The 22,325-nt window shown below is 41.3% G+C and overlaps 1 pseudogene; it reads right to left on the bottom strand.

The window, feature by feature from the left end:
• Positions 1-20,209: 20,209 nt before the first annotated feature.
• Positions 20,210-21,708, bottom strand: LOC141111704 (poly(rC)-binding protein 2 pseudogene; annotated as a pseudogene).
• Positions 21,709-22,325: the final 617 nt, after the last annotated feature.

Below are 22,325 nucleotides of genomic sequence, written 5' to 3'. Positions count from 1 at the left end.
GCGATGTTGCACGAGAGACTCGGCTGCTCGGGACTCTCCCTCCTCATTGGCTGAGACAACAGCAAAGCACCATTGGCTCTGCTGCTGTAAATCAAAGTCAGTGAGTCAATACAGAGAGAGAGAGGACGGGGCCGGGCTGTGGCTCCATGTCTGAATGGACACAGGGAGCTGCGGCTCGGCTCAGTTCCCCCCAACAAGCTGCTTGATGTGGGGGCACTTAACAGGAGGGAGGGGCCAGGAGCGCCGAAGAAATACCCTAGAAGAGAAGGATCTGGGCTGCTCTGTGCAAAACCACTGCTCAGGGGAGGTGAGTATAACATGTTTGTTATTTTTAACAAAAAAAAAAAATAGACTTTAGTATCACTTTAACTAATCACTGGCATAAAAATAAAAAAATGACCACCAATGTAAGGGGAACACACTGACTATCAAGGTAAGGGGAAATCACTGAACACATTGCATAGTTGAGCACACTGACCACCATTGTAAGGGACGTAAAATGACCACTAATGTAAGGAGCGCACTTTGATCACCATTATAAGAGAAACATACTGGCCACCAATGTAAGGAGAACACACCAACTACCATTAAAAGAGGAACACAATGAACACCAATTTAAGGGGAACACATTGACCAATGCTGTAAGGGGAGAACACCGACTTCTAATGTAAGGGGAGGTATACTGAGCACTGACTTCCATTGTAAGGGGGCACACTGAGCAACTGATTTTGTTCATAGTCCTGATTCCCACACTCTCTATGCCAGTGGTTCTCAACCTCAGTCCTAGGGATGAGCTTTCTATATATATATACAATTCTATTATATATATATATATATATATATATATATATATATATATATATATATATATATATATATACAACTCTCATATATACACTGTATATATATATATATATATATATATATATATATATATATATATATATATATATCCACTGTTAGGGATGAGCTTCGAGTTCAGGTCGAACTCATGTTCGACTCGAACATCGGCTGTTCGCAAGTTCGCCGAACAGCGAACAATTTGGGGTGTTCACGCAAATTCGAATGCCGCGGAACACCCTTTAAAAGTCTATGGGAGAAATCAAAAGTGCTAATTTTAAAGGCTTATATGCAAGTTATTGTCATAAAAAGTGTTTGGGGACCTGGGTCCTGCCCCAGGGGACATGGATCAATGCAAAAAAAAGTTTTAAAAACGGCCATTTTTTCGGGAGCAGTGATTTTAATAATGCTTAAAGTGAAACAATAAAAGTGTAATATCCCTTTAAATTTCATACCTGGGGGGTGTCTATAGTATACCTGTAAAGGGGCGCATGTTTCCCATGTTTAGAACAGTCTGACAGCAAAATGACATTTCAAAGGAAAAAAAGTCATTTAAAACTACTCGCGGCTATTGCGTTGCCGGTCCGACAATACACATAGAAGTTCATTGATAAAAACAGCATGGGAATTCCCCACAGGGGAACCCCGAACCAAAATTAAAAAAAAAAAATGACGTGGGTGATTCCCCTAAATTCCATACCAGGCCCTTCAGGTCTGGTATGGATATTAAGGGAAACCCCGGCCAAAATTTAAAAAAAAAATGATGTGGGGGTCCCCCTAAATTCCATACCAGACCCTTCAGGTCTGGTATGGAACCAGAAGAACCAGAAGAAGAAGAAGATGAAGGAAGATAAAAGAAAGAAGAAAGAAGAAAGAAGAAGCATTTAAATAAAGGAATTGTCAAAAACTGTCTCTTGTCATTTTTAACATTTTTGACAGTTTTTTAGTGAAATGGTAGGGGTACCCCCTTACCATTTCACACGGGGGGGGCGGGATCTGGGGGTCCCCTTGTTAAAGGGGGCTTCCAGATTCCGATAAGCCCCCCACCCGCAGACCCCCACAACCACCGGCCAGGGTTGTGGGGATGAGGATGGGGACAAGGTGTTTTGGGGGGCTACCCCAAAGCACCCTCCCAATGTTGAGGGCATGTGGCCTGGTACGGTTCAGGAGGGGGGGGCGCTCTCTCGTCCCCCCCTCTTTTCTGCGGCCTGCCAGGTTGCGTGCTCGGATAAGGGTTTGGTATGGATTTTTGGGGGGACTCCACGCCGTTTTTTTTTTTAATTTTGGCACGGGGTTCCCCTTAATATCCATACCAGACCTGAAGGGCCTGGTATGGAATTTAGGGGGACCCCCACATCATTTTTTTTTTTTAATTTTGATTCGGGGTTCCCCTGTGGGGAATTCCCATGCCGTTTTTATCAATGAACTTCTATGTGTATTGTCGGACCGGCAATGCAATAGCCGTGAGTAGATTTAAATGACTTTTTTTTCTAAACACGGGAAACATGTGCCCCTTTACAGGCATACTATAGACACCCCCCAGGTACGAAATTTAAAGGGATATTACACTTTTATTGTTTGACTTTAAGCATTATTAAAATCACTGCTCCCGAAAAAACGGCCGTTTTTAAAACTTTTTTTTGCATTGATCCATGTCCCCTGGGGCAGGACCCAGGTCCCCAAACACTTTTTATGACAATAACTTGCATATAAGCCTTTAAAATTAGCACTTTTGATTATTCATGTTCATGTCCCATAGACTTTAACAGTGTTTGCGTGTTCGAACGAACTTTTTTCCTGTTCGCATGTTCTGGTGCGAACCGAACAGGGGGGTGTTTGGCTCACCCCTATCCACTGTATCCAGTTTAGCTATATCTGACTGCAGGCCATTCCTGGGGTACTGTTTCTAATATACTTCAGGCGGTGTACACAGTGTACAGTGCTGTGCACCCATAGTGCAGTTGCTCATACTTTTCTGGTGATCAATACAGTACACCCATAGTTGTTATTAAACTTATGTTGGTGTACACAGTACCGTGCACCCCTAGTGCAGTCGCTACTACTTTCCTGGTGGTGTACACAATACATACAGTGCACCTATAGTTGTTATTAAACTTCTGTTGGTGTGCACAGTACCGTGCACCCCTAGTGCAGTTGCTACTACTTTCCTGGTGGTGTACACAATACATACAGTGCACCCATAGTTGATATTAAACTTCTGTTGGTGTACACAGTACCATGGACCCCTAGTGCAGTTGCTACTACTTTCCTGGTGGTGACACAATACATACAGTGCACCCATAGTGCACCCATAGTTGTTATTAAACTTCTGTTGGTGTACACAGTACCGTGCACCCCTAGTGCAGTTGCTACTACTTTGCTGGTGCTGTACACAATACTTACAGTACCCATAGTTGTTATTAAACTTCTGTTGGTGTACACAGTACCGTGCACCCATAGTGCAGTTGCTACTACTTTCCTGGTGGTGTACACAATACATACAGTGCACCCATAGTTGTTATTAAACTTCTGTTGGTGTACACAGTACCGTGCACCCCTAGTGCAGTTGCTACTACTTTCCTGGTGGTGCACACAATACATACAGTGCACCCATAGTTGTTATTAAACTTCTGTTGGTGTACACAGTACCGTGCATGTCTACTACTTTTCTGGTGGTGTACACAATACACAATACAGTGTAGTGTTTTTTTGCTAAACAAAATTTACAGCATGTTCAGAAGGCCACCAAGGAGAGGCAGACGCTCACAGGCCACTAAAAGAGGGCAAGCAGGCTCTGTGTCTATAGTCGACAGTGCTGGTCGTGGACATGGTGCATCCTCAGCACGGGGCCCTGGGGCACGCTTGTCCTTTTTTCCTGCAGCTAGCTGTGTTATTGAGCCACAACATACAGAAGAGTTGGTGGAATGGATAACAAAGCCATCCTCATTCTCCTCATCCTCAGTCACGCAAGCTCAGAGTAGTTGCAGCTGCCAAAGTGGTCTATTCCATTGGCTCCATGTCAACAGTCACTCCTTCCCTAGCCCCACTATCATGCACAGAGGAGTCCCCCGAACTATTCGACCACAGAGTCGGGTACATGCTGCAGGAGGATGTGATTTTAAGGCTCTGATGATGGTACCCAGGTTGAGGAAGAAAGTAACATCAGCCTAGAGAGAGGGGTGCCCAATAAGGTCAAGAAACTGGCAGTCATGTTCCCCCAGCTGCAGCATACTGCCAAGTTTGCTCCAGTGACGAGAAGGGAGGGGATGATGAGGTCACTGACTCAACTTGGGTGCCTGATAGAAGAGAGGAGGAGGCACATTTCCAATGAGGTAGGATGCCCTCCAGGGGGCAGCTTAAGGGCAGCCACCCTATTGCATCACATCGCAGAGCTAAGCAGGTGCAGGGTGCTGCTGACTCCCGCATATTTTGAAAAGTTCTCTGGTGTGGGCCTTTTTTGACACGTGTGATCAAGCAGATCGCACTGTTGCTGTTTGCAACATATGTCTGAAGCGTATCAAGGGTGGCCAAAACAGCAGCCACTTGGGCACCACATGCTTGACCAGACATATGACAACCTCCCATGCAGTCCGTTGGCAACAGCACTTGAAAGACCCATATCAAAAAACAAGGCGGACCTCTCCTTGCTCCTCATCAGCTAAGATCTCCAACCCCACTATACCTCCATTCTTCTTAGAAACCTGCACTGAGAGGAATGAAGGTATAGAAATAGGTGTCCCAAGTACTTGCGGCCAATCTGCTAGTGGTACACCAACATCGGATTTTAACAGGCAAATTTCCCTACCCCAGTTGCTAAACCTTTGAAAGAAATTCAGTCCCAGCCACCCACATGCTGAGCATCTGAATGCTAGCTTGGCCAAATTGCTAGCACTGTAACTGCTGCCTGTTCAGCTGGTAGACTCTGCCCCCTTTCGTGAATTTTTGGAATGTGCTTTACCTCAGTGGCAGGTTCCCAAACGCCATTTCTTTTCACGGAAGGCCATTCCGGCTCTCTACCAGCATGTGGAAGGCAATGTCTTGGCCTCGTTGGACAGGGCAGTCAGCAGTAAGGTGCATATTACTGCTGACTCAAGGTCCAGCAGGCATGGACAGGAAAGTTACCTTTCTTTCACGGTGCACTGGGTAACTCTGCTGGCAGCTGGATGCAGGACAGGGTTCAGTATTGTTGGAGCTTGCTCCACCACCACGCCTCCAAAATGCTAGTGGTGATTCTGCCACGGCTCTCTCCTCCACCCCCTCCTCTTCGTTCTCTATGGCCTCTTCCTCTGCAGATTTATCCTTTGAAGCAGCGGTGCTCCGTAGGCGTTCAAGGGGCTACTCAAGCACTCAGGCAAAAAGATGCCATGTGGTGCTTGAGTTGGTCTGTTTAGGGGACAGGAGCCATACTGGGGCAGAGATTCTGTCAGCTCTGCAGGGGCAGGCTCAGTGGTGGTTGACGCCATGCCAGCTTCAGCCAGGAATGGTTGTATGTGACAATGGCACCAACCTCCTCTTTGCCCTCCAACAGGGACACTTGACCCATGTTCCCTGTTTGGCTCACGTCCTGAATTTGGTGGTGCAGCAGTTCTTGAGAAGGTACCTGGGCTTACAGGATCTCCTGAGGCACGACAGGAAAGTCTGTGGTCATTTCCACCGGTCATATAATGCCAGTGCTCGGCTGGCTGACATTCAAAGAGAATGCAACCTGCCCAAGAACCGCCTCATTTGTGACATGCCCACCAGGTGGAACTCAAGGTTGGCAATGCTGCAGCAGCTGCACACGCAGCAGAGGGCCATAAATGAGTACCTGTGTGAGTATGGCACCAGGACAGGGTCAGGGGAGCTTGGATTTTTTTCACCACGCCAGCGGCTACTGATCAAGGATGCATGCACTGTCATGTCACCATTTGAGGAGGCCACGAGGATGGTGAGCAGTGACAGTGCATGCATCAGTGATACTGTCCATCTTTTCTTCCTACTGGAGCACACGCTTCCTGGAATAATGGACAGGGCACTTGAGTCAGAACAGCGGGAGGAAGAGGAGGACTTCGTTACCTCTCAAGGCCCCCTTTATCCAGATACTAGTATTGCTGCAGGCCCGCCGATCACACAGGAAGAAGAAGAGGAGGATTATGTCAGCATGGAGTTGGAGGATAACACTCAGCTTCAGCAGCAGTCTTCAAGGGATCGTTTGCAGTCCCCAGAAACCCATGGAGCTGTACGTGGCTGGGAAGGGGTGGTTGAGGATCATGTGATCCTTAGTGACCCAGAGGACTCAGGATCGAATGCCTCTGCAAACCTATGCTGCATGGCCTCCCTGATCATGCAAAGCCTGCGAAAGGACCCTAGGATTCGTGGTATCAAGGAGAGGGATCATTACTGGCTGGCAACCCTTCTTGATCTACGTTACTATCAGGGAATTTAGTAGACCAGACTGTGTGGACTGCACAGAAGAAACCAGAAACACAGGTAAGTGAAAAATAATGGTGTTTATTAAATGGGTGACAAATAAATGAAATATAAACAGTGCAAACCAACCACAGACCCACAAACAAATGGTATATACAAATAGAAGGGAAATACCGTAATCGTAACAAAAGCCAGGCCAAGGTCATATACAAGGAGGTCAGTCAGATGGGAAAGGACGGGGAACCAACAGGACAGGGAGAGGATGGATGGATAGGCTGCAGGGCAGGGATCCAGGGAAATCAGGAAACAGGAGGGACAGGTCCAGGATGGGCTCAGGATAGGGATTGGATCAGGTCAGGACAGATGCAGGCTCAAGGTCAAGATAACAGGCTGCAAGATCAGGGCACAGGGAGAGAGACACCAAGGCAAGGATGTGAGGGCTTGCCGGGTATTTATCAGACTGCAGTGATTTGACCTCACGTCACACCTGAGTGCAGAGGGTGCTGTCTGCTCCACACTGCCGAAATACACCCGCTGGTGGACACCGGTACTACGGCCCAAGGATGCAACAGTGCCACCACCAGGTGAGTCCTCTTACTACAGGTCCTAGGTGTTGGAAGACACCCGCTGGTGGACACTGGTGCTACGATCCAAGAGACCGATAGCACCACCAACGGGTGAACCTTTTCATGACAGTTACAAGGGTAGAGTTGCAGAACTTATCCAGCCTTCGCAGAGGGTGAAACATCTTCGGGAGGCCTTGCAGAAAGGTTTGTGCAATGCCTTTTCAGAGCTTGGACAACGTGTTGCTGAGGCTTCGTTCAGTCATAGAAAGAGTGGTGGAGAAGGTGGCCGGCTGACCGATGCCTTCTTCAGTCCTCAGCGCCCAGGTCTGATCGGTTCCAGCAACCATCGCCAGCATCTGAATTACATGGTGCAGGAATATCTAGGGGCAAGATCAGACTTGGAGACCTTTCCACCAGAACATCCACTGGGTTACTGGGTCTTGAGGATGGACCACTGGCCAGTGCTTGCTCAATATGCAATTGAACTTCTGGCTTGTCCTGCATCCAGCGTTCTTTCTGAACGCACATTCAGTGCTGCTGGAGGCTTTGTAACCAATCACAGAGTGCACCTGTCCACAGACTCTGTTGATCGGCTCACATTCATAAAAATGAATCAGTCTTGGATCACCAGCTACCAAGCACCTGATGCTGATGTAACCAAATGATTTTTCTATGGATGTGGGATCCCTTGAAGACTGCATATGCTGAGTGACTATCCTATTATGCTGAGTGACTATCCTATTCCTCCTCAATTTTCATGATGATAGCTTCTAAGAATATTTTCGGTTCAGGTCACCACCACCACTACCTAAGGCCCAATTTTTCTGTCCCCATTTAACAGGGGCGTGTAATTACAATTTTTGATCAAATATTTAACAGCAGGGCTCGTTCCTGCGCTCAACAAGAGTACCTGTGAGGGGTTGCAGTGTTGTGGCACCACCACTACCACCCAAGGCCCAATTTTTCTGCCCCTGTTTACCAGGGGCATGTAATTACAATTCTTGATATAATATTTCACAGCAGGGCCTGTTCCAGTGCCCACCAATAGTAACTGTGAGGGCTTACAGTGTTCTGGTACCACCAACACCTAAGGCGCAATTTTCCGCAGAGTGTATAGGGCAGGCCGTATAGTAGCTGATAGCTTCTAAGAATATTTTCGGTTCAGGGCACCACCACTAACTAAGGCCCATTTTTTTTTGCCCCTGTTTAACAGAGGCGTGTGATTACAATTTTTGATCAAATATTTAACAGCAGGGCTCGTTCCTGCGCTCAACAAAAGTATCTGTGAGGCTTTACAGTGTTGTGCCACCACCAATACCTAAGGTCCAATTTTTCTGCCCCTGTTTAACAGGGGCACGTAATTACAATTTTTGATACAATATTTCAGAGCAGGGCCTGTTCCTGCGCTCAACAAAAGTATCTTTGAGGCTTTACAGTGTTGTGCCACTACCACCACCACCTAAGGCCCAATTTTTCTGCTCTTGTTTAACAGGGGCATGTAATTACAATTCTTGATATAATATTTCACAGCAGGGCCTGTTCCAATGCCCACCAATAGTAACTGTGAGGGCTTACAGTGTTCTGGTACCAGAGTGTATAGGGCAGGCCGTATAGTATATGTCTGGGGTTAATAGTGTTGCCATGCTGGGCATTAATTATTGTGCAATATTGGGAGATAATTATTTTGTTTTATGTGGTGAAGAATTAATTATTGTGCAATGCTGGGAGAAAATAATTATGCAGTGCTTTAGGCTAATTTTTGTGCAGTGCTGGGGATTAATTGTTGGCTTGTTGGGTGCTAATTGTTGTGCCCTACTTGGGGTTAATTATTGTGCTGTGCAGACCTTCATTTGCTACATCAGCTCCCCTCCTATACCCCCAGCGCTAGCACAGTGTTGCCTGCTCTCTGTAGTTTACCTGTGCAAAGTATTGAAAAAATCATTATAGCTTTATAATATAAATGATCAGACTTAGTATTTAAGTTTTAGTCTTTTTAGGTCGTTTAAATCTGTAACAGAATTTGGCTGATATAAAAATGTTCTATAATGGTGGCAACTGTATACAGGTATGAAAGAATGAGCACATACTGTATATCTTTGAATATATTAAATACAAATTAAAGTGAGCCTTAAACTTGCCAATGACCCTACATGTTTACGTAATTCACACTGTGCTGTACACTGTAAGTTGCAATAAAAAAGTATGTATAGCTACTAAACACCTGATGAACACTTTGCCTAAAGACTAATGTCGGCTTTAGCTGTGGAGCTAGTAAGCAGTACCATCAATAGGGATGAGCTTAAAGTTTGGTGCAAAACTAAGTTCAAACCCCAAAAATTGGGGAGGGGGTTCATTTATTTTTTCTCCTTATTTGTCTTTAGTATTTACTTTTTTCTGCATTTTAAAAAGAGATTTTATTTTGCTTGTAGTGTTTTTTTTTTAAAGGAGCACCACATTATATTGTGTTACAGTTTAATCCAAAAAATGGCTACAGTTTCCAGTGCACTCAAGCACCATATCCTTCACATACAGTTCTTGTGTTAGTTGCTAATAAAAGTAGGGAAAAGCCCCACTCTAACAGTATTCTGTCTGGGAGGCTCACAGAAAGAGGCAGAAGTAATTTCTGTACAGCTCTCAGGGGGCAAGCAAGGCGATGGTCGGGGTGCAGTATCTAGAGGTAGTACACACGCATCTTCTTTTCTGCTTTACAAGCGTTTGAAGCAATATCAGGCGCCTTTTTCAGATTGAGTAAATTTAGGTCGGAACTCCATCTGCCCACATATTGCCTGATATGCGACATGCACACGCAGTGGAAATCTATCTTGGCTTTTTTTCAGCTGATGTGCATGCAACAGCGGGTCATAAACCAGTCCCTTTGTGAGGATGGGAATAAAGACAGGCTCAGAAGAGCTTGAGTTTTTCTCCTCACATCAATAACTCCTTGTATAGGACACATGCACCATATTGTCACCATTTGAGGAGTCAGTCAGAATGATGAGCTGTAACAATGAGGGCATCAGAATCACAAATCCTGCCATCCTTCTGCTGAAGTAGTCACTGCGTGACATTATAGACTGGACACTGAAGGCACAGCAGCAGGAGAAATAAGAGGACTTCCTGGTGTCTCAGGGCCCACTGCATCCAGACATTGTGCCTGTGAGTCCTCAACAGGTACTGAAGAAGCTGAAAATATGACTTCTTTCTACTTCCAAAATGTAATTTTATTAAAGGGATGAAGTGCATGCAATCTTTACAATTTTAACCTGTTTCTAAACAGTATATTACTCTACAATGTATTGGTATAACTGCATAATGATTTCTCCTTGCTTTTGAAATTTCCTTGGATTAAATAAGATGTAATTTTGTGCATTATTATTATTAATATTTACAACACAAATGCATTCAATCTTTGTATATTATCTGGATAACTACATTTTAATGTTATATTTCTGCCTGATAAATACCTACATCCTGTCTTCCAAAATTAATCCTAATAAGTGGAATGAGATTTTGTTCCTAAAATATGCACAATGTTTATACAGTGTCACATATACTTCCTGGGTAAAATATGCCCACTCTCTGCCTCCAAAACCCCATCACGTCATAAATAATGTATTCAGTTCAGCAAATAATTAAATTTTATGTATAAAATGATCCTGTGAACAATATAGATTAATTTAGTATTTATCGCTGAAATATGCCAACTACCTGCCTCCCGAATTGTCTACAATGTAAAAGAACAAGATTAGCTACGATTAAAAATGAAATTCTTTGTATCTAATCCACATAATTTTCATATAGAAAACACATTTGTTGTTCATATTTCCAGCAAAATAAAAATCAGACTCTCTGCCTCCAAATGTACCTCCTGTTAAAAGGGAGGAGATTCTATTCTGCAAATTGTGCAATTTGTAAAACCTGTGTCTGAAACAATGCAATTTAATACAGTATTTCTGGCAGAAATAGGCCTAAACTCTGACTAAAAATTATTCTTTCAATAGCAAGAATAAGATTTTCTGCAGCAGATCTGCACAATACACCGTATGTATTATAAATCTGCAAATATTATGTCCTACTTTATATTTATTAATAAAATCTGCACCCAATCTCCCTCCAAAAAAGTGGTCTATCCAAAAAAAGTGTACTTGAAATCAATTATTGTAAATTTTTCTGTTTTAAATTCATTTAACATTATAATACATTATTATGTAGAAGCAATCTGCCTGCTCTCTACCTCAACACTATTGGCCTGTCCAAAAGAGTATAAAAGCTATGCTATAATTCATTATATTGTGTTTCTCTTCTTTCTTGGAGGAAATAATACAGTTTTTGTATGTGATCTAGTCTTCTCACCTTCAGGAAAAGCAGTCTGCCTGAAAAGGATTACAAGCTTACCAGCAAATCTGTATTTTTTAAAATTAAATCTGTGAAAAATAAACCATTTTATTTTTCTTGCAATTACATTTTCTTTCTCACTCTTAGTAATTGTGGCCTATTCCAATGAAAGCTTGAAAGGTATGGTGCAATTCTGTTCAATGTTTATGTTTTCAATTGTACACAAAATAACCTACCTTTTTGAAGTTTTTAGATGCAAACTCATATACTCATACTCATATACTCATATACTCATATAAGCATGATATCTGTGCTGAAAATCTCCAACCTTTTCCTATCTATAGTCTCCAAAACAAGACACTACATTTTTACCAGAAGCAATGTGCTTGCTCTCTCCCACAGAAATTGTGACCTATCTGGTAACATTTTCAAAGGTGTGCTGCAAATGTATGCATTTTTTTTTAAATGTAAAACAAATAGAGACATTTTTTTAATTCCAGATGTAATATGCATGCTCAATCCTTATAAACGTCCAGCCTTTCATGAAAGTTCTAATATCTGTGGTGCTAAACTGTAAAAATTTGATTTCCTCGGTCAATATACTATTTTTTCACTTCCATATGTAATATACCAGCTCAAACTCTCTGACATTAAAGTCTATGCATACAGGCCTAATATCTTTGGTTCAAATCAGTAACATTTTTCCATCTTCAGTCTCCAAAAAAATCCGTAATTTTTTTATTTCCAGATGTAATGTGCTTGCTCCTCAAAAATTGCGATCTATAAAAGAAAGCCTTTAAAAAGTGTGTTGCAAATGTGTACAGTTTTTGGGCTAAAATCCTAAAAAATAGACATTGTGACAGAATATAATGTGGTGCTAAAAAGAAGACCACAAACTGTGCAGTGTAACTTGTTTTGACACTGTTTGAAAAATGTTTATGAAGTTGAAAGCACTAGTTTTATTTTTCTTCAAGTACATACTTTTCAATAGATTTTAACTCATTTCCCTGCTACTTCCAGCACTAAATTATGTTTAATTACTGCTACACCAAACAATTGTCTTTGAAAAAATTACCCTGTAAACCTGTTTTTTTTTTTCTTTTTTATCAACCGTATTGGTTTGCTGCTGCTGCTGTATGTAGGCCAATAAGTAATGTAAAAATAATCATTAAATTATTACACATGCAAATTATGTGATGCCACAATACGGTATTCTGTTCCTGAGAATTGCAATGATCTGTGAAACCTTTAATCCCCTTTAACTACTTGCCGACTAACCTCTATCAGTTTTACTGCTACAGGGCAGCAGCTGTGTGACAGATCATGTGTGTATATATATATATATATATATATATATATATATATATATATATATATATATACATGAACCCGCACTTCCACGTAGAGGGTGCACTTGCTCCTGATTACACACAGCGGAAACTGATTGGCAGGTGTCATGTACTCGATGTCCGTCAACACCCGCTATGTAAACAAGGCAGATTGCCGTTCTAACAGGAGAGGAAGGGATGGAGTTTGTGTCTCTACAAAACAGAGAATTAATTCCATCTCTTAACTCAAGTAAAAGCACCTCCCACAATTCACATTAACACTGGTTAGGCACACAGTTAACCCTTTGCTCACCCCTGGTGTTAACCCCTTCCCAGTCAGTGTCATTAGTACAGTAACAGTGCATATTTTTAGCACTGATCACTGTATTGCCCTGTACACACGGTCGGACATTGATCGGACATTCCGACAACAAAATCCATGGATTTTTTCCGATGGATATTGGCTCAAACTTGTCTTGCATACACACGGTCACACAAAGTTGTCGGAAAATTCGATCGTTCTGAACACAGTGACGTAAAACACGTACGTCGGGACTATAAACAGGGCAGTAGCCAATAACTTTCGTCTCTTAATTTATTCTGAGCATGCGTGGCACTTTGTGCGTCGGATTGGTGTACACACGATCAGAATTTCAGACAAGGGATTTTGTTGTCGGAAAATTTTATAGCAAGCTGTCAAACTTTGTGTGTCGGAAATTCCTATGGAAAATGTGTGATGGAGCCTACACACGGTCGGAATTTCCGAAAACAAGGTCCTATCACACATTTTCCATCGGAAAATCCTATCGTGTGTACAGGGCGTTAGTGTTACCGGTTCCTAAAAAATGTTAAAAGTGTCAAAATTTCTACTGCAATATCGCAGTCTCACTATAAGCCCTTTGATGACCGTCATTACTAGTAAAAAAATAAAAATACATAAAAATATCCCATAGTTTGTAGACATTATAACTTTTGTGCAAACCAATCAATATACGCTTATTGGGATTTTTTTACCAAAAATATGTAGCAGAATACATATTGGCCTACATTTATGAAGAAATTAGATTTTTAAAAAAATTTTTTATTGAATATGTTTTATAAAAGAAAGTAAAAAATATTTTTATTTTCAAAATTGTCGGTCTTTTTTGTTTAAAGTGCTTAATAAAAATCAAAGAGGTGATCAAATACCACCAAAAGAAAGCTCAATTCCTGTGAAAAAAGGACATACACTTTATTTGGGTACGTCGCACGACTGCGCAATTGTCAGTTAAAGTAACGCAGTGCTGTATCGCAAAAAATGGCCTGGTCATGAAGGGCGTAAATCTTTTCCAGAGGTCAAGTGGTTAAAAAACAATCTTCTCTCTGAATAATACATTTTTTTTTAAGGGTAACTTTATTGTGCGCAAGCAATAATGTACACAGCATTCATGCAAATGTAACATAAACTCTGAATAATAAATTACAAAGGGGGAGAAGGAGAAGAAGGGGGGTAGTTCAGACAGCCCCTAATCGGACTTTGAAGGCACAGCAAATCAAAAAATTCATATACGAAATAACAATACAGTAAATTTTACTAGATACAAATGTATAAATAACAAAGACATTAGCAAACAATCTAAAAAGCATCTATGTGAAAGATATACGTGATGTAAGCTCCGGTACGTCAACGCGTTTCGTTTTAAAGACTTCCTCAGGACACATCCAGGTTTCAAATAATACAGAAAAAAGGTCTAACTATCTTGAAGGAGGCTTTCCTAGACTTAAATAATTAGAAAAAAATCTGTAGTTCATGTTTCCGCTGCAAAGTGCAGATTATTATATCATAAGAGCAACCATCAATTGTTATCATATATCTCCAAATTCTGGGTTCATTCCTAGCAAAGGAGAAAATCAGGGATTTGCCTATTGGCCATAGAAGTGAATGTTCACACTACCAAAGGTCCACCAATCATTATAGGGCGTCAGAAGAGCCCACATGGGATATCCATCTAGCTGTCCATGTGGAGCTGTATAGCAACAATGGAGGAGCTATCAGTTGGGTTGGGTTTCCATCTCCTGGAGAACACAGAGATGCTAATAGGCTGAGGGTCAGAAAGCAACTGTTGAAATAGTGTTATTTTGGCAGCAAAGAGAACGGGAACCTTGTCCAAAATCTGCACCAATACAAACATCCTGGAAGTCCCGGGTATGACCTATAATCCCGCCAGAGGGAGGGGTGGGAACCTCGTAGGAATTGGCACCAAAACAAACATCCCGGATATCCAGGGTATGGTCTGTAGTCCCGCGCGTGATAGTTATTAAACTATTCAGCCATATACTTCTGACTGTTGCAGTTTGCTTCTCTGACATCCAGAGCGCTGGACTCTTTTTTGTTGTTTTTGTTTTCAATCTGTTTCCACCAGTTACGGTTTGTTCCAGCTGCACTGGGTTAATATTCCCCCCTCCAGGCTATTACATTTCTCAGTTATAGCTCCTCAGGTTTCCATATACTAGCGCTGGGGCATTGTTATTGTTTTTTTACTGGGAATGAACCCAGAATTTGGAGATATATGATAACATTTGACAGTTGCTCTTATGATATAATAATCTGCACTTTGCAGCAGAAACATGAACTACAGAGTTTTTTGTAATTATTTAAGTCTAGGAAAGCCTCCTTCAAGATAGTAAGACCTCTTTTCTGTATTATTTGAAACCTGGATGTGTCCTGTGGAAGTCTTTAAAACTAAACGCGATGACGCACCGGGGCTTACATCACGTATATCTTTCACATAGATGCTTTTTAGATTGTTTGTCAATGTCTTTGTCATTTATACATTTGTATCCAATAAAATTTACTGTATTGTTATTTTGTATATGAATTTTTTGATTTGCTGTGCCTTCAAAGTCCGATTAGGGGCTCTCTGAACTACCCCCCTTCTTCTCCTTCTCCCCCCTTTTTTTTCTTACTATTCAATTATACGTACGTGGCAATAGGAGTGTTTTTCCCCTTTTTTATACTAGTTACTGTGAGTGGGCGGCAGCTGCAGTCACCACAATGTGCTAGTACATCCCGATGCATTTGGGCACTCCCTTGGGTGTATATCGGCACAATCCCATGACTGCTGGTACCCAGCTGCTGTGAGCAGCTGGGGTATCATGTGATTGTTGTTACCAATTATAGAAATCCCATGATTACAATGTAAGCATATCTGTCATGAACGACTTCCATTCATGATAGCTTGCTTACTGTTTTGATGCTGTGATTGGAAAAAAGAAACTTAATAAAAAATGATTTAATTTGTTTTTTTTTACATACTGTCACTATTCAATATACCTGATCACCACCACACCAGTCATATGATGATGCTGTGCTGCACTGGTTACAGTATGTTAAAAAAAAAAAAAAAAAGTTAAAACAATGTATTTAATTTCTTCATTTTCCAAAAAATTTTAACAAAAAAATACAACATCAAAAAACTCGACATGCCTCCTACTAAATACCTTGGACTGTCTACTCCCCAAAAATGGCTCATTTGGGGGGTATTTGTACTGTCCTGATATTTTAGGGCTTCAAGAAATAGGATAGAAATAGGCCATCAGTACATCAGGATTGGTCAACTTGCAAATATATATATACACCATAGTTTGTAGACTCTATAATGGGGTAGGCAACGTCGGCATTCCAGCTGTGGTGAAACTACAAATCCCATCATGCCTCTGCCTCTAGGAGTCATGCCTGTGATTGTCAGGGTCTTGCAATGTCTTATGGGACTTGTAGGTTCACCACAACTGGAGGGCCGAGGTTGCCTAACCCTGCTCTATAACTATTACACAGAGTAATAATATAATAATTTGGTTAATTTTACAAAAGGAATGTAGCAGACAACATTTTGGCCTAAATTTATTAAAAAAGATTATTGGCTTTCAAAATTTTATAACAGAAACTAAGAAAAAGTATTTATTTTTTTCAAATTGTTTGATATTTTTTCATTTATATAACAACAAAATAAAACATCCCATGGTGATTAAATACCCCAAAAGAAAGCTCTATTTGTATTTAAGCCAATGATATAAATGTAATTTTGTGTACAGTGTTGCATGACCGAGTAATTACCAGTTAAAATAGCACAGTGCTAAATAGCAAAACAATGCTCAGGACGTGAAGGGGTTAAAACCTTCTGGAGGTCAAGTGGTTAAGCTAAAAACAGGTACATTCAGCTCATCCCTAATCATCCACCATGCAAGACCTCTGGTGGTTTTAGAATAGCAAAGGATGTGTAAACAGATTTACTATGGATTATTATATTTTATCATTTAAGGGTCTTTCAGCAGGCTAGAAAACTTATTCTCTGGCGCTGGAATTCAGAGGAACCCCCCATGGTGAGGGAATGGCGGAATCACATGGGCGACACTATCTGATTAGAGAAATACATATATAAACATAGAGGGAGTGTGAAAAAATTTGAAAAGATTTGGGCACGATGGCTGCAGGTCCCGGGTCTGGCTCCGGTCGATCTGATTATGGACCATCTGTTGTTGTAAGGGGACAGTAATGGAGATAGCAGGGAATATTGCGCCCGGAGGGATCACCCCCCATTAAGGTCTTCGGCATAGGAAAGAGTTTACTATTCTCACGCTTTTTTCTTTTTCTTTCTATGCTCAGGTTGCAGCTCCATTTGACTGGTATTCAATCCTACATGTAGGTGGGACACCCTTTCATTGTATCTCACAAAGTACAGTTCTGAGTGGTATAGACAATGTGCCAGGATATGTGTCTTAGACTTGAAGGTGTACTTTAACTGTGTGCAGACAAATGTATGTACTGTACTGTTTTCGTTTATCTGTTGTTCTCTCAATAAACATCTATTTGATCTAAAAGAAAATAAAGGGGGTTTTCAGGATAAAGTCTTCGGTGTAACTCTAGGAAAAATTAAAAATGCCATATAGGCTGCAATCTGTCAGTAGCATTCACACAACAGTGTTTGCTTTTCTTCCTCCCCCCCACCATAACACTCTCCATAATTACCTGTAACATTCCTGTTATTACTGTAACAGCCTAAGTTAGAGTAGTACTCATTATCAGCTGCCTAATGGTCAAAGCAGCTGCCAAACAACCAGCAGGGGACATTGACTGAAGAGGATTGTATAAAAGCACAACTGCCTGTAGTTCACAAAAGAGGGTGACCGTGCCCTTGCAGCATAGGTAGATGGTCATTACTTTATTAAAGTAGACCTCTGAGACAGCAGAGTCTAACAGGATCAACAGATGCTTATTAAACATTTACTCATACCGATGTATAAAAAAAACACAACTTCATTTACAAGGTAAAAAGGGACAATTTACATAACTTTATCATGTGAGTGTACATAAACTTCAAGCAGGTAAGGTTAAAAATCTGCCTTTTTTTTTTTTTGTTTTGTTCATTTTTAATATGAAAATATACAATTAAAAACACACTTAAATAACATGCAAACTTACTTATCAACAGCAAAATAGTATACAAATCACCTATCAAAGCTTTTTTTCATAAATCTGCAATGATTCATACATATGAAGAAGCCTCTCTTTTTTAGAGAGATTGTTTAGGCAGTAGCATTACTTATATACTGTATGTATTTATACCACAACATTTGGTAACTTCAAAGAGTAAACTCCATCATGGTAGGTGGAGCAAAGTCTCTTTTAATGAGAGACATTTGTTTTTTTTTGTTTTTTCCAAAGTGGCAGTAAGTTCATAGGAGATGACCATTCTCCAACCTAGAAGCTCAGGACTAAATTACCCACTATCCCCACTGCTCAGTGGATGCAGTGCTGTGTGCAATTTTGAGGTCCAATACATACCGTTTTTCTCCACAAAGGAGGCATAGTTCTAGAAGAGAGAAAATATCTCTTTTCTCTTTTCATTAGATTTTTAAATTTGAATACATCACATTTTTTTCTTTTTAAGAAAATGTCACTCTGAGGTGCTGGGGCGGGTATATAATGATTATTTGATCTCGGATCAATCAAAGTTTAGAGGGCTTTCTCCAAAGACACAATCTTCACATACTTATTTCCTTTAGCTAAGTAAAAGAAGCAGTAAAACTGCAATATTGCAACAAGGTAGAATATGACAAGCACATAAACAAGCCAGGATCAGAAACTGAACATTGTGTACATCTACCCCATTACAGTCCTCATTATCTATAATTAATAATTTCCAGAAAAACAATAAAACATAATTTTAAATCGTAACCACCAAGGACTGAGTCTCTTTCTGAGATTTGTTATTTACAAGTTAAAAACAGTTTTTTTTGCTAGAAAATTACTTAGAACCCCCAAACATTTTATATATATATATATATATATATATATATATATATATATATATATATATATATATTTTTTTTTTTCTAACACCCTAGAGTATAAAATGGTTGCAATAATTTCTGTCACACCGTATTTGCTCAGCGGTCTTACAAGCACACTTTTTTTTTTTAAAATACACTTTTTGAATTAAAAAATAAGACATTAGTAAATATAATTTTTTTTTATATTCTGAAAGATAATGTTACGTTGAGTAAATTGATGCCCAACGTGTCACGTTTCAAAATTGCGCTTGCTCGTGGCATGGCGACAAACTTTTACCCTTAAAATCTCCATAGGCAACATTTAAAAAATTCTACAGGTTGCATGTTTTGAGTCACAGAGGAGGTCTAGGGCTAGAATTATTGCTCTCACTCTACCGATCATGGTGATACCTCATATGTGTGGTTTGAACTCCGTTTTCATATGCGGGCGCTACTCACGTATGCGTTTGCTTCTGCACGTGAGCTCAGCGGGATGGGTGCGTTTAAAATTTTTTTTTCTAATTTATTTTACCTTTTATTTTTTTAAAGACCCCAGATCTCATATTTACACTAAAATGCAAAAAAAAAAAAAAAATGAAAATTAAACAATTTTAAAAAATGGCCCTTTAAGAGCTATGGGCGGAAGTGATGTTTTGACGTCACTTCCGCCCTGCAATGATATGGAGACGGGTGGGGGCCATCTTCCCCTCACCCGTCTCCATGTCAAGCCAGGAGAAGGATCCGATCGCCACCGCTACTACCGTCGGCTCCGGTAATCGGCGGAGGGCACCAGAGCGCAACGGGAGGGGGGCCCCTCCCGTCGCAGATAAAAGTGATCTTGCGGCGAATCCGCCACAGAGACCACTTTTATCTGAAAGCAGACCGCCCACTGAAGAAGAGGATACTGGGGTTATGGTAGCTAGCTGCTGCCATAACAACGATATTCCTCTTCAAAATACCAACGTAAAACTGCGGCGGGCGGTCCGTAAGTAGTTAAAAGAAGTATCAAAACATTTTACCAAACATAAAATGTTTTAACCACATAATTGATTACTCCTTTAAAAGAACTTTTGAGCAATGTCAAATTATGTTAAGTAAAATTACATCAATTGCATCCAAAAGCATATGATCCAACCATTTAGTCATGCTAGTATGACTCATCACCTCCACTATATCCTTTAAATATAATAAAGGCTCTGTGTTCTTCTGCCAAATTCTTTTTTATTTTTACCAGATGGTTTCTGTAACTTATCCCTGTCGCACTCCTCTTGAGTGCTTCCTTCAGTACGCTGATTCCTCCAATCTGGTCCTTCAGATATCAGATTTTTTTTTTTTTTTAATTGAAATGCCTTTAATAACCCACTCTTTACATTGTGACTTAAATAAAAAAAAATAGGTAACAGGACAAACTTTTATAAAACTAAAATCTTTATCAGCAGAAGAGGAAAACCGAAATTGAGTTAAAATGTCATTTCAATAAAAGAAAAAAAATTCATGAGTGGATGAGGAAAAAGCACGATGGAACTGAAAACTTGCAAACTAGTTAAAACCTGAAAAAAGGCTGTTTGCAGGGCTATGCAGACTGACATGAGCTAAACAGAGGAGATGTTGGAAGTTGCTTAACTGCTTCCCATGCCACCAGCTTCTGAAGAAAGCCTGACATTGATAAGGTACTGGGCCAAACTAATGCTGGCTGTGGACCCAGTAATTGTAACCTGACAATCAGTGGAACCTTCAACAGGGTTAGCAATCTTAATCTGTGCTCCAGACATCTGACGAATCTCATTTATTTTAGTTCCTTGACGTCCAAAGATGCAACCGATCAGATCATTTGGAATGGTGAGTTTGTGGGAAGTTGTCTGAGCTGAAGCATCAATACCTCCACTGAATTCGGTGTTGCCACTATGGGACATAGAGAAGTGAGATTGCTGCATTGCCAGTTGGTGTAACTTGGTCAGATCAGGCTGAGGAATGGCATACTGTCCTTGAATGGTGTAGGCCCCATGGAGATCCACAGCATCTAGGGAGACTCCCCCTGTGTGGGACCTCCGCCCCTCCCACAGGTCAGTCTCACATGCGTGCCCTCCGGCCTGGCACAACACCTGCCCACCTGCAAAAATAACTGGAGAACTGGAGGGTTTTGGCCGATATGGTATGGTTACCCCCTTTGGAGGAGATTCCAGCATTACCACACAGATCTGTTTGACACAGTCTATGATGGACTGAGGAATACCGGCAATAGTGATTGCACGTTCTGTGGAGTTCGGCAGCATATCCCATGCAACCGGGACCTGTGCCCCTGTACTCTCCCTGATTTCCTTTATTTTACAACCCCCTTTGCCAATCAGCAATCCACACTGGCCTGCAGGAACCACTAGGCGCAGCGTAACGGGTGGTTTGCTGGAGGCAGTGCTGTTTGTCATTGAGCTGCTGATATCCTCTTCCATTTTATCAATTATCATTGAAAAGGCTTCAATTATCATTGAAAAGGCTTTGAAGATGGCATTTGTTGGACCAGCTAAGGTGATAATTCTTTCTGGGCAATTGCCTTCTGAGATGTTAATATGAGCCCCACTCTCTGCACGCATCTTTTTAACAGACTCTCCTTTCTTCCCAATGATGCTACCGACTTCCTTTCCATGCATCAGGAGTCTGATGGTGAGGGTAACATTCAGGCCTCCTTCAATAACACCGGTGTCCATAGTGAAACTAGTTCTGTTAGATCAAGGCAATAGTCAGAAGATGTAAAGGTAGTCTTTGGTCACCAGATAAGACAAGACTTCACACTGGACGAGGTGGAGAGAGGGCAAGAGCGGGACGGAGACCGGGGAGGGAAGGGAGAAAGGGGGGAGGAAAAACAAGGGAGGAATGGGGAGGAAGGAACGATCCGGAGGCGAAGGGGGCCCCGGGGAGGGAAGGAGAGAGCCGGGTAGGAGAGGAATGGCAACGGCGGGAGGGGCTGGCAGGAGCTGCGGCTTCTGCTGCTGCCTTTGCTGCTCTGGGATGGGAGATATCAGATTTTACAGCCAAAATATTGTAGGAACCAGGAAAGACTAGCTCAGTTACAAAACTGAACAAGGAACTATTTATTTGAACAAACTCACCCAAATATATACACCAGGAGGACATCTCTCTAGCAATACAAACTGTAACCAGAAACCAAATTAACATAACAAATTAACTAGTCCCTTAAAGCAGCTGAGGTGACTCCATGCCCACCTGGCCATTGTTGTTATTAATCAGAATTTCACTACAGGTCAGACTTGTAGTCACTGAGCTTCACGCAGTAGATTATACATTATCATAAGTAGGGCTTTATGTTCGGGTCGAACATTGGCTGTTTGCCCGTTCGCCTAACAGTGAACAATTTGGGGTGCTCGCGGCAAATTCGAAAGCCTCGGAACACCCTTTAAAAGTCTATGGGAGAATTTAAAAGTGCTAATTTTAAAGGCTTATATGCATGGTATTGTCATAAAAAGTGTTTGGGGACCTGGGTCCTGCCCCAGGGGACATGTATCAATGCAAAAAAAGTTTTAAA

This window comes from Aquarana catesbeiana, linkage group LG01 (genome assembly GCF_042186555.1).
Source record: "Aquarana catesbeiana isolate 2022-GZ linkage group LG01, ASM4218655v1, whole genome shotgun sequence".
Lineage (NCBI taxonomy): Eukaryota > Metazoa > Chordata > Amphibia > Anura > Ranidae > Aquarana > Aquarana catesbeiana.
Note: the sequence above shows the minus strand (reverse complement) of the source record. Positions and strands in the feature narration are given on the sequence as shown.